This window comes from Strigops habroptila, chromosome 1 (assembly GCF_004027225.2).
Source record: "Strigops habroptila isolate Jane chromosome 1, bStrHab1.2.pri, whole genome shotgun sequence".
Classification (NCBI taxonomy): Eukaryota; Metazoa; Chordata; class Aves; order Psittaciformes; family Psittacidae; genus Strigops; species Strigops habroptila.
In genome coordinates this window covers 85,456,416-85,471,551 of record NC_044277.2, presented here as the reverse complement: position 1 = coordinate 85,471,551, position 15,136 = coordinate 85,456,416, and positions in this window count along the sequence as shown.

Here is a 15,136-nt window from a genome sequence, read left to right as displayed (position 1 = left end):
GTACAGAAATAAGTTCTTTGACCTTGGCAGCATTTTGACCGTGCTCCAGGAGTTTAAACCAGAAGCCTTCATTAGGAAGTGAAATATATTTATCTTAGCAGAAAGGCGAGAGAGAAAGAAACAACTTACTGATCAGTGTTTTCCCCCAGATGATTTCTGGTATGCATCAAGAGAAACAACATAAAAATTAATGCACACAATATTTTGAATTTTCTTCCAGAATATGTACAGTCACTTTTCCACATCAAACAAAAAATACAATCTTTTGCACTTTAAAGCATTTCCAACAGTACACAAAATTCTCTCACTGTTTTACTTTCTTGGCTAACACCACCCTAATTCTTCCCTTTCAAGGCCTATCCAAAGAATCTGTGCACTACTGACCCAGAGGCATTGTTTCTCTAAACAGCACCAACAAAACAAATTATTAAATTGCTTTGTGCAGCTAAAAATACTGAATGCTGTATACCACAGCTCTGTCAAGAGTGTCACTACTAGGTTGCATCGGTTTAAGTAGTTCTTGGAACCAACCTTCATCTACTGTATGTATTTAAAAACAACAGGGCGGGAGGGAAGTTGAAACCTAAATCAACTTAAAATTTTGCTGCATTTCTTTTTCAAAGTCAAAAACCTCAACCACTTCAAGGACCATTTGACAAGTTTTGTCCCTCAAATTGCAAGTGAAATTCCGTCCCTCTTTTCCACAAGACCAAACTCTGGCACAACTGATTTTATTTCCAAGTTTTAGGGAATAAGCGGGGAATAACTGTTAATCAGATATTTTTTCACAGCCTTCTGAAGTTATGCTGGGTGAGGGCAGAGATCAGATCTCCTGTTCTGAATTGAACCATACCCGTAGGATCATCGCTGCCTATGCACCCCAGCTCTCCTCCACTGGAAGCGAGCATACATCTCCTCCAGTAGAAGCCAGCATTTACAGATGCATCCTAGTGAAAAGCAGCAGCAGCAGTAACAAAGAACTATTATTTATCAGTTGGGCTCATTTTGGTGGAATCAAGTTGTTTTCCTCACTTGCCCCATTCAGTGGCTCTGCTGACACATCTTGTAGAGAGAAGATGTGACAAGCAGTCCAAGGTCAGCTGGGTTTTGCCACTACCAGTGTTTGCTTGCCAGAGTGCCTGTCATCTTGTAATTTCATGCGCATGTGCAATTTCTTGCAGGAACATGGCTTTATTTTACATGCATTTTGGGGACAGCTCCATTTTGCCATTACAACTGTTCAATAGGTAGTACAATGGTGACTGGTTTTTAACAATTGATACTTAGTAATAAATAATTAGGTCTGGTAACACAGTAAGTGTATCTCATACACACATACTTTGCAAAACCACATTTATTTTAAAGGAAATGATACAGGGGACTTTATGTTTAACATTGCAAATAAAAATTCCATGTATTTCTAAACCCCCTCCTAACTGTATTTTTTTTTCCCCCCTTCCTAAGTTTCCCTGTCTGTTTCTCACTTTTTCTTTCCTCTCTTCCTCCCATCCTCCTATTTCTAATTGAAAAAGGAAGGGAAAATTACAAAATACATCTGGGGAAAAGGGAACAAGAAGGCAAAAAGTGGTTAGTTAAACTATGCAATCTGGGCCAAGTAAAATTGTTCTTTCAAAAATTAACTTTTTTGGGTAATTTACATTCGAATTAGTATCACAACTGTATGCTATTAGCAAGAGGTTGCATTTTACATCAATTAGATATAATTATGAAGTTCCTTTTGGAGACAAAAAATATTTTAATACATCAGACAAGCAATTAACATTAAAATGTGGATTTTGAATCTATGCCCTAAATGCACGATCAAAGGTACTAGATCAGACAGCTTAATCTGAAACCCATTAAATACATGACAATATTTGATTTTCATGAACTACAGTTCTAGGCTTTAATGCTTCTTATTGACATTTATTCTTAGATGCAGATGTATGTTCACATGAGAGAGGTGTTTGGCCTTGACTTCAGATCTACAGCAATTTCCACAGAAATTTCTGAAAACAATGTTGGTCAGTGTTTTAAAACATAAGGGCCTAAATTTAGACTTTTAAATCTGTATTTAGCCCTGCAATGTGCTGAGCACTCTGGCTATGATCCAAGAAAGCACTTACGTGTTCCCATTAACTTTAAAACACATTCAAGTCTATTATTCACTTTACCAAAAGTAGTGAGCTGAAATACTTAAAATGAAGCATGCACATTAAGTAGCCTGTTGGACTCAGCCTTATACAACCCCCAGTCCCATTCTGCCCACAGCTAAGACCCTGACTCACTTTGTTTGTGTGACTTGTCCTTTTGCGGTACTGGGACTGGTCATAGCAGTAACATTACTCCAGTGCATTATAGATTTCAGGGCTGTTTTTTCAAAAGGGCAAAATGCCCATCAGACAGACTTCAGAACTGACTTTGAGGCATACATTTTAAAATATACATTATGGCCAATGTCTGAACACAGTCATACCAAATATTCTGTCCTGTTTCTACTTATTTATTACTGCTATTTATCGTGTTTTGCACATCAAAATCCAACTTGTGGGCAATACTGGCCCACTTCTGAAGGCGTGATAAAAGTCCCATAATAAGGAAATCAATGGTTGAGAGTCGGTTTTCCATATCTGGGAGGGACAGGACAATAAGAAGGAGACACTATAGCAAAGACTAGTAAGGTGAGACATGAGCAAGAACAGTAACACAGGGGACAATAAAATACTGGTATAGGTTGTTTAGGAAATGGTCTGAAGCTCCTTCACTGGAAGCCTTTAAGACCTGGCTAGATAGAGCACCTACAGGAACAATGCTATTCCTGGTGCTATAGTCAGTTCTTCGTTAAGAGGCAGGATGTACTAGGCAAGTTCATAAGGTGTCTTACAGCCTTGTGCAACTATTACTATCAGTATGAGTCTTGAATTTGGCTCTTACTATGCAATGGCTAGCCTTCTATGCTGATACCCTTGCATTTGCCCACTTAGGATCTGTGATATGATTCAGTTATGAGCAAGCAGCAGGATTATACATTATTTTTGGCTAGTGCAAGTATTTCTAGCAACAGAAAAAAAGATGGCATGTGAAAACTGGCTAGAATAATTTCTGTTTTCCTTTTCATTTCCCAAAGCTATCAGCTGCAGTTAAAGACAACATCAGTCACGACCTAACAGAAATCCTGCTGTTTTCTTTGAAGGCGTATTTGCAGAAAAAAGAATACAAAATTAAAATTAGAGGAATTAGCACACTGATGATCATTTGTGATGGGTGCTATAGTTATTGTTCAGGATTGTACTAGCAGCTGAAGTAGCTACTTCTCCTGAGCATAACCGCCAAAACCCAACACCCCTTGGTGCTGTCTTCACCAGCAGTAAGGGGAAAAGCCTGGAGGAAGGATCTTCTAAAGCAGATCATGCTCTGGTGATTATACAACAAGAATTACCTATTCAGGCAGCAAACCCACTTTTAAAAGTGCCCCTTGTGCCCACCACACCGTCCCTCCCATTCCATGCTGTGCCTCAGCTGTGCCAAATTCCAAGCTGGTAGTGCGGCTGCATCCTCAACAAAGGGCAGAAACCCTCAGTGGGGAGAGATCGGGCCAGGGGAGCACTATCTTCTTCCATTCTAACCCATTTTTCCTAATTTATTACTGCTCACATTTACAAGGCAAAATTAACCAGCCGTAAAGAGAAGCATTCATTTAATCACTTGTGTTGCTCTTCAGGGAATTTGTAACATCCAGAGGAACCAGAATTCACTGTTAATTGTAGTGAGGCACAATATGCATGTGCAAGAACCACTTTAATCGATTGCTACGTTACCCTTAGCTTGGGGCACTTCTTAACTGCCAAAATCAACCTTCTCTCTGGGAAATGCGTAGTGAGCTTGGAAAATAGGGTTTGGAAAGGCTGGAGAGGTCCACTCCAAATCTGAATTTCCCCTGTGGAGAAATCTAGACTTTTCAAAGAAGGAAATGGAAATGGGGGAATGCTGGGGCTGATGCTTTGATTTGAGACTGTCTCTGTTAAAAAATCCACAACAATAAAACTCTACAACAAACCAAACCAAACAAGAAAATTCCCAGCTGCTTATTTTGTTAGTTTACTCATTTACAAGAAAATATTTTGTGCTTGACTAAAAAGTCTCCAAATTTCAGAGTTACAGGAAAAAAAGAAAAAAACCCAAACAACAAAATGGCACCCTGAAAACTCAGAAATAGGAGCAATTTTCTTTTTCTTTTTTTTCCTAATTTCATTTCTTTTTGGCCTCCAGTTTTGTTTCCATTCTGAACTATCTATAAATTCAAATAGTTGGATAATCCTTAAGGTGTGTGTCTGTAGGTAAAAGCAGACTCCGTTTTCAGTTCACACTTGTCCAAATAATTTCTGAGATACAAATCGTCATCTTAATGGCATATTTATTGTTAAGCATTTCCTTACACCTGCATTTCAGTGAAACAAAAGATGATTCCCAAAATTCTTCAACAGTTGCACCTAGTGTATTGGGAAAAAAAATGAACAGGATACTATTTGTTGGTGTTGACTTGGTTGCACCAACCTTTATTTTTTTATGCACACAAAAAAATTGCAACAAAACAAAACAATCAGGCAAGAAGAGAAAAAAACCCAAACAAACCAACCCAAAACATGTAGGTTTGAAATTTTGGGGAAGGTTTGGGGAAAATATTTGGTTGAAACCTGAAATCTGATGCAGACGCTCCTACCCAAGAACAGGCACCTCCAAGCACAGAGGTAACATTAACACAGTAACCCTGGCTGCTGTGGAATTACATTCCTGCAGAAATCCAGGGAGGCAAAGTACAACGCTAGTGCCAATGGCACATCCGGACATAGCTGGAATTTTCCTAGAGCATGCAGGGGGTCTGCTTCTCTCTTCCGTCCGCACACATTATGTAGCTATTGAACCCTGCAAGACTTGCAAAGAATACACGTTATATTATCTTTTCATTTCCATGGCATCTGTACATTTAAAGTTTCATGCCTCATTGTGTCTGCATGTGATCATCTTGTACATGTATTTAAATTGCTGCTCTTGCCTCTGATCTCGAGAGGCAAAAGCAACACTGAATTCTTTTTCCATTATATATTTTTACAAAAGAACTACTGTAAAAATTAATCAAAGGTATGCTGGGTTTTTATTGTTATTTTTTTAATTTTGGGGGGTATTTTTCCTCATATTGCAGCGGTTTTGAAATTGAAACGTTGCACTGCTGAGAAAGTGCCATGAAAATATAACCCACTACATTCCAGGAAAATAAATAAGCAAGGCCACCCAAATTTTCAATTAGTGCTAGTGCAGTATGCAGGAAATGGCTGGAGAACCGTCAAAGGCAGCCTTAGGCTGGGTCGTGGATACGGAACAGTGACAGGAAGGTTTGAAGCAGGAATACAGGCTCAGTGTGAAGATGGCTCTTCTCCAAGGAAAACTGCATGCTAATAGGTTAATACTGATTTCCTGAAACATGCAGCCTGGGTATTACATGCTGGAATTTACATTCTGACAAAGGCAATTGCTGAGCCTCAAGACTTTGCTTTTTCGGTGATGAAATAACACCAGAAAGTTCAAGCTGCATTATATATTTCATGTTTTAAGCTTATTAAACATTCAAAGTACAAACTGTGCACATATTTTTAAGCCACCTGAAATAGCAACAGCCTCACTAGTTTGGGAAACTAGTATGAGAAACATTACATTTCAACAGGTCAGGCTTGTCTGAAGTAATACCATCAACAGCTACTGACCAAAATGTGGTGATGCCACTTTCAGAGTAAATCTGCCCAGAATCCAGAAATAATGCCCGATCAAGCAGATGCGCACAGCGTCAGGAATGAAACATTTTTAGCACAACTTTTATAGACAAAACAGTATTTGATAGTTATCTGAAAACCGAGTTGGACAAAGCACTTGAAAAAAATAAAAAACTAAAAAACACGAAAGAAGACACTGCATCTCTTTCTGCAAGTCACAGGAAGGGCTCCCGTTGATGACAGAATATGCTGTGCCAGACCTTCATCCTGAAAGGGCCTAAAGCATGAAGAACAAAATGCAAAAAGAAAGACACTTAAAGAGAAAGACCAATCTACAGAATCCAGCTAAGCTTTCCCTACAAATGTCCTATGTTATTCTATCCCACTGATGTTGTGACTGTCAGCTGAGGGTGGCACTGCAGCATCACAGGAGACTCTCATCCCACCAGCCAGACCCATGAACTTCCTCTGCTGTCTTTATATAGGGTGGCTGGCAGAGAAGCACGCAAAACAAGTACAGTCAGGAGTGGAAGTAGGGAAGAGATGATGGGTCTTCTACCAGGCTCTGTAGGGACAAAGTTTCTCTGTGTATCCATCTTAATATCAGCAGGCAGTGTTAATAATGTTTTAACACAGACTAGTGTGGGCATGATCCTATGTCACAGCAAGCAGCCAGTGGTGCCTGGCTGTGCTGCCCTGATGCCAGGCACTCATTTAAATCACAGATCTGCCTATACCTGGTAAATCATAATTGTTTATGATATACACACCGTTTTCATTGTCTTTCACTATTCAGAGAATGGGAAGCCATCCTGCAAGTCTTTTAAACAGTACTAATTGCACTAAAGTCACTGGGAATTCTGCCCAGATAGAGCCTGGAAAAACTGGGTTACAAAAAGAGACCCTAATTATTTGCATTAGGAGGCAGACACAATCTCCTTTCAGTTCCAGCCTCTCCCTAATGAAAGTTCTGTGGGATTGAATATGCTGAAAACTACTTGGGGTCCATCAAGTGATGCACTTTTCACCTCTTCTCCAGGAAGCTGTTTTAAATAAGCTGTGTAAAAATTTTCATCAGCACAGAATATTTGAAGTTCCAAGTATCATACCTACCCTGGAACCTGTTTAGTTTGAAGCCAATAATTGTGTCACTTGCCTATGAAAGAGCAATTAACAGACCAAGGAAGGAAGTGGAAGGAATTTGGGGAGCTTTAATTTGTTTTCACAGATAATGGTACATTTTTTGGTCATATGTGATAATTATTTAATCAAATGGAATTTGCCTGGTGGTATTTCACATGACACCACTGCCAATCACCACAAAGCAAACAAATCTTTGAGGTGGTGAAGGAAGAGTTTACTCGTCTGCCTTCTGGAAAGCTCCATGCTGTGAACACCGAATGGCACATCTAATATTGCTGAAGTGATCCGTGAGCAGCTCACTGACATAGGCACCAATTCAGGGCATTTATGTGTTTTGGGGAGTCTGGACAACTTTTACATAAATTGGATACGTGTGTAAGGCTGGGTATATGCTCAATCATTGTCCTGAATCAAGATGTTCTGATGAATTGAGGCCACGGCTTTTACGAAAAGGTACTTCTTCCCTATAGGAAGAGAGCGCCTCATTTCTTTTCCACGTGAACACTTGATCCATGATAAATGTTTATAAAGTTCCCCTTCACCAAGTTTCTTAACTGCTGAAGAATAAATATTTAAAGAATCACAAATACTATAATCAAAACCACGTAAGATGCTACAAAAGTGTTCCCTATTGTATGAAAAAACAAAGGAGCTGAAGCTTGCAGAAAACTTCATTTTCCTGGTTTGAAAACTGATCTACTGTACGATATAGCATGTATTATCTTTGTGCAGTATTTTTAAAACAATACCTTAAATGCCATTGTCTTAATTCTTACCATATGACTATAACAAAGCTATGGAAGACCAATGGAGAGGAGGTTTGGGGGTCGCATCTGCAGGGTACTGGGCTCTTAGCTTCTCTTTGGTGAAGTCCTGGGGATTAGACCCGTGTTTAAGATTAAGGACATGCCTAAGTGCCTTGCTGGATGGGAGCCAGATTGTTCAGCACCTTGTAGGACTGAGCCCTTTGCTGGAACTCAGGATGGAAACTTTGGTAGGGTAAAAGTTATTATTATTTAAAAAAAAAAAAAAAAAAAAAAAAAAAAAAAAAAAAAAGGCACATGTTTCCTAACTGTAATATGCAGATAACACTTGTAACACCCTCAGAAACAGGAGTCCACCTGATGGGAACTACCTACAGATTTTAGAAATATAATTATACGTGTAGGGTTGAATAACAAGACTTTTAGTTAAGTCATATGGGTAAAAATCCTGGTTTCATGGAGCAAAATGAGAGCATTGCCATTTTTGTCATGAGGCCAGGAATTTGCTCATCCCTTGTTACATGACATAGGCTGATTTGGAGCCTTCTTCTAACTCCCAATTTGACTCTAATATTAAATTAAATGGCAATTTCCTATGGCCAGTGACCAAATTATCCAATAATATCTGCATAATACAATCAAAATAAAAAAGGTGGAAGTCATGTTATTTTAATACAACTGATTTGTTTCCTGAATTTTAATCAAATGAGACAGAAGGATCAACTTAGTCAATCAAATAATTACAGTAATTCCCATGCATTTTGAACACAACCACACACTTCTGCACAGGTAAACTCTTTCTCAATTCTAACTCTTCTTCCCTTTTTTATTTCCCTACAACTACTGTTTATGTCAAACAATGGAAAAAAAGCTTTTCTGCTCTGGAAGGCAGGAAAATCTATAGGAAGTTTAACCACGATGCCTTTGGACTCTTGCAGATCAAAGGTAGTTCCTTGTTTTCCTCTCCACACAACTGCTCTGGGAAAAACCCCTAAGGAGTGACCATAGTAAAGGGTAAGGGGACTGTCCAAGAGATATTCCTGGGCTCCAATAGTCACCTGAATGCCTAAATGCTCCCACAGCAGTCACGCAGCAGTTGCACAACTGGCATCTGAGCATCCCAGCTGCAGAGTTCAGGCTTCAGCCCCCACGTGCATGCTTGCACTGAAATTCTAGCCTGTGGCCAGACCTCCTGCAAGCCAGTGCCAACTTCCACAGAAGCAGAACATGATTAGAAGCAGTTTTCACCTTGCATGTTTTGTATGTTTGTAATTAGCTGTGAATTAATGTGGAACATTCCTATACAAGTTCTCTTTTCACCAGTAAATGGCAATATCCTTGTATTTGAGCCTGGGAAGAAAGAGAAATTCATTGTGGATGTCAATGCTTTTTCTTTTTGTTTCCCCTTCAGTCTTCAAGTATAAATGCTACATTGAGAAAATGAGTGGGGTCTGACTTTCCATTTATTATCATTAATTTTCACAGTAGCTACCAAAAAAAAAAAAATTAACAATATTTTTCAAATCCAATGCAGGAGGTGAAGAGGTAGTAGAAGAAAGAAGTGAAGAACTAACAGAGAAATGCAGGTTTTGCTGGTGAAACCATAACTAAAAGCAGAGCTTCTTAGCAGAATTTTCTATCTATCTTATTTCTCTCTAATATATCAATATGCATTTTTCGTCTCTCAAGATACATCACCACAATAAAATCCCTCGATAAATAAAACTAACTGATCTTAAAAACAAGTGTGGTGACAGACAGAGGAGGAATTAGGCATGCAGCCTTCTGCAAACAATCAACAACTTCTTATGCACAAAACTACTGTTTGATTTATGTTCTCTACTAGTTTTCTGGTTTTCAAAGACCACTAGAGGGAGCCCATAACTTCTCATAAATATAAATAAAGGCATGTTGGGGTTGGCAATGAAAAAATGGAGTAAGAATTAAGCTGTGTTTGGGTTTCAAAGAAATACGCTAATTGCTAATTCACCAAGATCCACATAGATGTAGAAGTTTTGGACAGTGACACTTGATAGACATAGAAGTATATCAGAAGAGCCTTTAAATTTGGTCTTGATAATTATTAATACGATTCGTAACAGTTCTAGTATGCCAAAAGACACATGTTAGAGGTGAGGATAAAGTGATGTAGGCAGCCAAATACCATGCAATACATAGTCATTTAGGAACAACCTTTTGCGCTCTGCTGCTGCATCTGTGTAACCGTCAGGTGCATGAAAAAATGAGTGATGTTATTTACAATCTGGCCTCGGGCTGCTTCATATGATTGCCAGCATCTACTCCCTTGTAAGTGCTGATGGCTAAGGTAATCCCTGAGGAAAAGCTAATTCTTCAGATGAAAGAGTGAGGAGCATGGTGTCAGGAAGCACTAGGTGATCCTGTGGGTGTCTACACCTTAAATGTTAGTGATTGCAGTAACTATCATGGAGAAGTACTTCAAAATATGAACTGACATACTGTATGACTTGCTATCAATTTGGCTATCAATGAGCTCATCACTGATTGATCTAATTAAGTGTTATCTTGTTTAAAATACAAAATAAGGAACTGTGCAGATGATCCAAATGGACTTACTAGACCAAGTGATTACGCACTTTTACCAGAGAAGGTTAAAAATAGCAAGTCATGATTCCTTGCTATAATCACCTGATATGAAGGTTCTTCCAGAAGTTCAATAAGGTCTCACTAAACCAAAAGTAGATCCTAGGAAAAGCCTGAGAAGTTTGGCATGATGATGCAGCATGTGGCATATAATTTGTTTGCCCTTGCCAGGTCAGTATCGTAGAATCATAGAATAGTTAGCGTTGGAAAGGACCTTAAGATCATCTAATTCCAACCCCCCTGCCATGCATCTTCATGATGTGTGTCCTAGTTTTATAGATATGGGAAATAATTAAAAACCTGAAGTGCAGAAAAGCCTAAGATTCGAAAGATGGACAAAAGGTAAGACCCGAAAGCAGGACCTGACATATGAAAACACTGTTATCTTTAAACAATCAAGTAAAATTAATGAAGATTAGATGAGCTCCATTTGCTGTAGCCAAGAACTGAATCTTGACCTTTATTAACTCTCAGGAAAGGGTCTATGACACACTTTTCCTGGGCATAGAAGAAAAGACATCTTTGAGGAACTTGGTCTAGTGATAGGTATCCCTGCCCATGGCAGGGGGGGTAGAATTAGATGATTTTTAAGACCCTTCCAACCCAAAGCATTCTATGATTCTATGATCTTGTATACATCTTTCTTTTGATGAATAATCACAGGGGTTTTTTTGCAACATTTTTCAAACCAAGCTTCAGCTAATAACTGGATAAATCTGTCTGCAGGAAGCTGTGTGTCTTTGTGACACTTCGGTTCTGGAGGTGCACACAGAACGTAATCACCTACAGCTTTTGCAGATGTAATTGTAGAGCTTTATTTTCAGCTTTTATAGAAACTTACCATTTGTTTTAATTCCACTGCTATGACCTCAGCAATGGAGGAAATAGTTCTTTCCCAGTTCTAGCTCTGTGGTCCTCTGGGGAAGAAGATGCTTTAAACAATGCCTGAAGTGCTTAACTAATATGCAATTCTGTTTACACACACATTACAAATAGACTAGTCAATGCCACAAAGCAAAAGCCAGTAAAACTTGGATTGGGAATATTCCTGCAGTGCACATCTTGACTACAGTGGCGAGTGAGTCCTGTAACACTACCAATCTCAACAAAAAAGGGTCTAATTCGACATTCAAAATGAGCACTCTCATCTGATCTACCTTACTTGGTCTACAGAACAACCCATTAAAAACGCTTGAATAATAAATAAAGGGAACAAAAGGTAACATCATGTTATCTGGCCTCACTTCCTCTCAAGAAGACACAGTACAGACTTGCAGCCAGATTATTATTTGAGTACTCCACACATGAGGGATCAAGTAGAGATCAGTTCATTTTAAAAAAAAAAAAAAAAGAAAAAAGATATTATTAGAACATCATAATTAAAGGGGGAAATAGTTTGAAAGCCAGGAAATTCGTCATTTAGTTTTCACAAAGTCCTGATCGTTAGAGCTTCCTCATTAGGAGAGAAAACTTGTTCTACCAGAGGTTGCACAGATTAGAAGATGCAGAAGAGGGTGTAGGAAAAGAGCTCATGCCTCAATCAGGTAAAAAAGGGCATCCCACTAGGGGAGAAAAGTCCATCCCGGCAAAGAAGCTCTGCAAGGGGCCGCTGCAAAAGTCCCAAACATGACTCTCAAGTCACATGTCTCATGAAACCTCATAAAACCCAAACCGCGTCTGCTCTTACTGCTTTAAAGTGACAAAAGACAGCTATTTGCAAATGTAAAATGAGGGTAAAAATCTCTTGTTCTTTACCCAAACTGCAGTCACCCTTCCTCCCCCTCGGACCATCCTAAGAAGGATGGAGCACTGTGGTGGGCAAGGGAACGGCTGCAGCCATGGGCTGGAGCAATGGTGTACCCATACATCTGGGGAAGGCAGGGCTGCCATGCCAGGGGTACTACGCTTTTGGCATGGCAGCCAGCACCCAGTGAGGCCCACTGGGCTCTGCTGGTTGGGGGGGAAGCTGGAGTGACCTCCAAACCACGCGCATATGCAGCCAGTCATGCTGGTAAGCCTGGGAACCTGCTATAGGGGGTTGCATTAAAAGTCCTACACCCGGGAAGCAAGCATAGGACTGTAGCTGTTCCTGAAGCTCTGCTTCCCCTGCCTTAGGCTCCTTCCTCACCCCCATTCCCACGACTCAGCACAGTTGGGGATCGCTTCTGCTGCTTCAGTCAGCTGTCGCTCCCTGCCCATATCTCTTTGAGCCCATGAGTCACTTCCTCTCCTCAGATCCCACCTTTCAAAACTTCCTTTTTCCTTTTTGGGGGTACATCTGAAAGTCTATTCTGAAAGTGGGCATTGGGCTTACTTATCCATGGGATAAAGCACTTCTGGGAAGCAGCACATTCTCATGTCTGATGACATTCAGCCAAGAGCTCGCAGTCACATTTGTGCAGTCCCCATTGTACCAGTGTGCACAGCTCTGCACTAACCTCCTCCCATCCTCTGCTTCGACATGCTGCAGTTGTGGGGTGGTGCCCGAAGCCTTCTCAGCCCATCCCCTGCCTGCAGGTGGGGGGCAGACAGAGGGAAGAGAAGAGGAAGGAGAGGCCCAGCTCACCCCAGCTCCACTTGCTGGCCCCAGGAGCTGCCTGTTGTTCAGAGAGCAGCAGCCCTGGGGTTCAGTCACAGCTGGAGGGAAAGCAAGAAAGTAAAGCCAAAGCAGCTTTGACTTAAGAAATGGGGTTCCTTTCATTTATCCTTTGTGTTTTGAACTGTCAGGAATTCAAGTTTTAAGGTTTTTCTCTACAGCCACAAGGGTTAGAAAAGTTTTTTGGAAAGCTGCAGTGGACCCTTCTGAAATCAGTGACAGTGACAACAGCTGCTCTAGCAAGCCAGTAGTGCCATCCTTTGGGAAGCTCCTAGCTCCTCTCAACACTCCGTCGCATGAGATGGAGAGTTCATGTATTTCTGCCCCTCACGGGCAACTAGTAGCAGTAAAGACAGTGGGAGAAGAGAGTGTGGATGTAAGGGGAGAGGTGTGTGGGGGAACCTGTCAGGATTTGAGTGGTGGTCCGGGCCCAACTTGTTCCCTGGAGATTTCTGTGTTATCAGCAAGATAATCACATTGGCAAACAACTTACTCTGCAGGTACAGAGGCCAAATCTGCCTGTGCTCAGCTATTCAGAATGAAGCTATTAGTTAACTCTCCAATTTGTCACTGTTTTTTCAAGATTATGGTGCTGGATCAGCGTGCTTTGATTTCTCCAGCTTTTGAACTGCTTGGAAGGCTGTTTTCCACTCCAGGACCTCTGAGACCTTACGTCCTGATGTTTTGCCTATGCCGTTACCACTTCTTTTACCACACAGTACTATTAGGACAGGAAGCATAAAGCTATTGAGGCCAGATTCTCAGCTGGTGTAAAGCCCCATCTGGAACGGGAGGCTATGCAGGTTCACACTAGCTGAGAATTTAGCCTGTACAAGTTACAACAAGAATTTGCTTGAGGAAGAAATGATTTGTTTGATTGTTTTGCAGCAGGACTTGCAGTTTTCATGCTAGTTTCATGCCATGCTAATTTAGCCACTGGGCAGAGAACTGCAGTATTGAAATTAAGCATCCAAATTGATGAGGTGTTGAAAGATACTGCTACATTAGTATCTTCTATTCTCAAACATTACAATGCTTTTCATGGCCAAATATACCCACACAACTGAGAGGGAACACAGAGAAAATAAACTGTGTGTATAGATTCCCATGTGTCACCATCCTGCAGTTAGAGAGTTGCATCTCTTCTGGTTGGTGGGTTTCGGTCCTGGCCAGTCTGGCATGTCTTTGGATGCACAGACCTGATACTGTGACATTAACCCTGCTGACACCATGCTAGCTTTCTTAGCGATCTAGGAATACAGATCAAAAATCAGTGGTTAAAAGAACATCATCTATATCTTCTCCAAAGCATGCCAGTTGCTAACAGTATGGAGGCAATGCAAATCTATTTTGAAATTTGTTGTGCTCGCTCTCCACAGCAGATATGAGGAGCAGGCTGTGCCCCACAGTTCCTTGTTTCTTAAAGCCCACCCAAACTGGCATGGTGTTTAGGCAGTTACGGCTTATTTTCCAACAGTATAAATACAGGCAACAGTTCTCAAATGTATGACACTATGTAGTCACAGAGAGTGTGTGCTTCTCCAACACTGCTAACGGGACACTCTGGCAATCAGCTGCAGTCCCTGCTCTGAATTACCCCCAGAGGAAAAAGAACTCAGCAGCCAAACTAGACAGAGAGGATGAATTAGTGACACAGTATTCCCACCAAAGCCTTGTATGCCGTATCACCTAAAATCGTTTGTTGCCACAACACAGAGTCCTCTTGTCCACAGAGCATATTTCCCTGGACCCTGATGTAGGAGAAGCTGGACATTTTTTCCCCCGAGTATATAAGAAAATCCTCAAATTGCTGAATTTCACAAGATTATCCAATTTTAATAGCACATTCGTGACTTGCTGAAAACTTAGCACTGTGCATTTGAGCCAGTATATGCAATTTTCTAAGGCAGCAAATTAATGTGTCAGGCATTAGAGGACTGTATGGGCTTTTCTTAGGCAGGAATAAAAAAGTAGCAGTAAGCAGTGCTTGCTGCTAACATTGGGTGGGCAACACTAATATATGTAAGAGCAATATTTTCCATGGGAAGAAGTGCCAATTTTAGATAGAAAGATTAATAAGTGACCATAAAGTCAAAATAGGAATATTCCCCCCCCAACACTTTAAAAATGCTTTCATGTTCACAAGGTTTTTATACAAAAGACAAAACCCACAAACTGCATGTTACTGTTATTACTGCTAAATCCAAAGTACCTTCTTTTTTTTTTTTTTCCCAGAGGGATTTTTT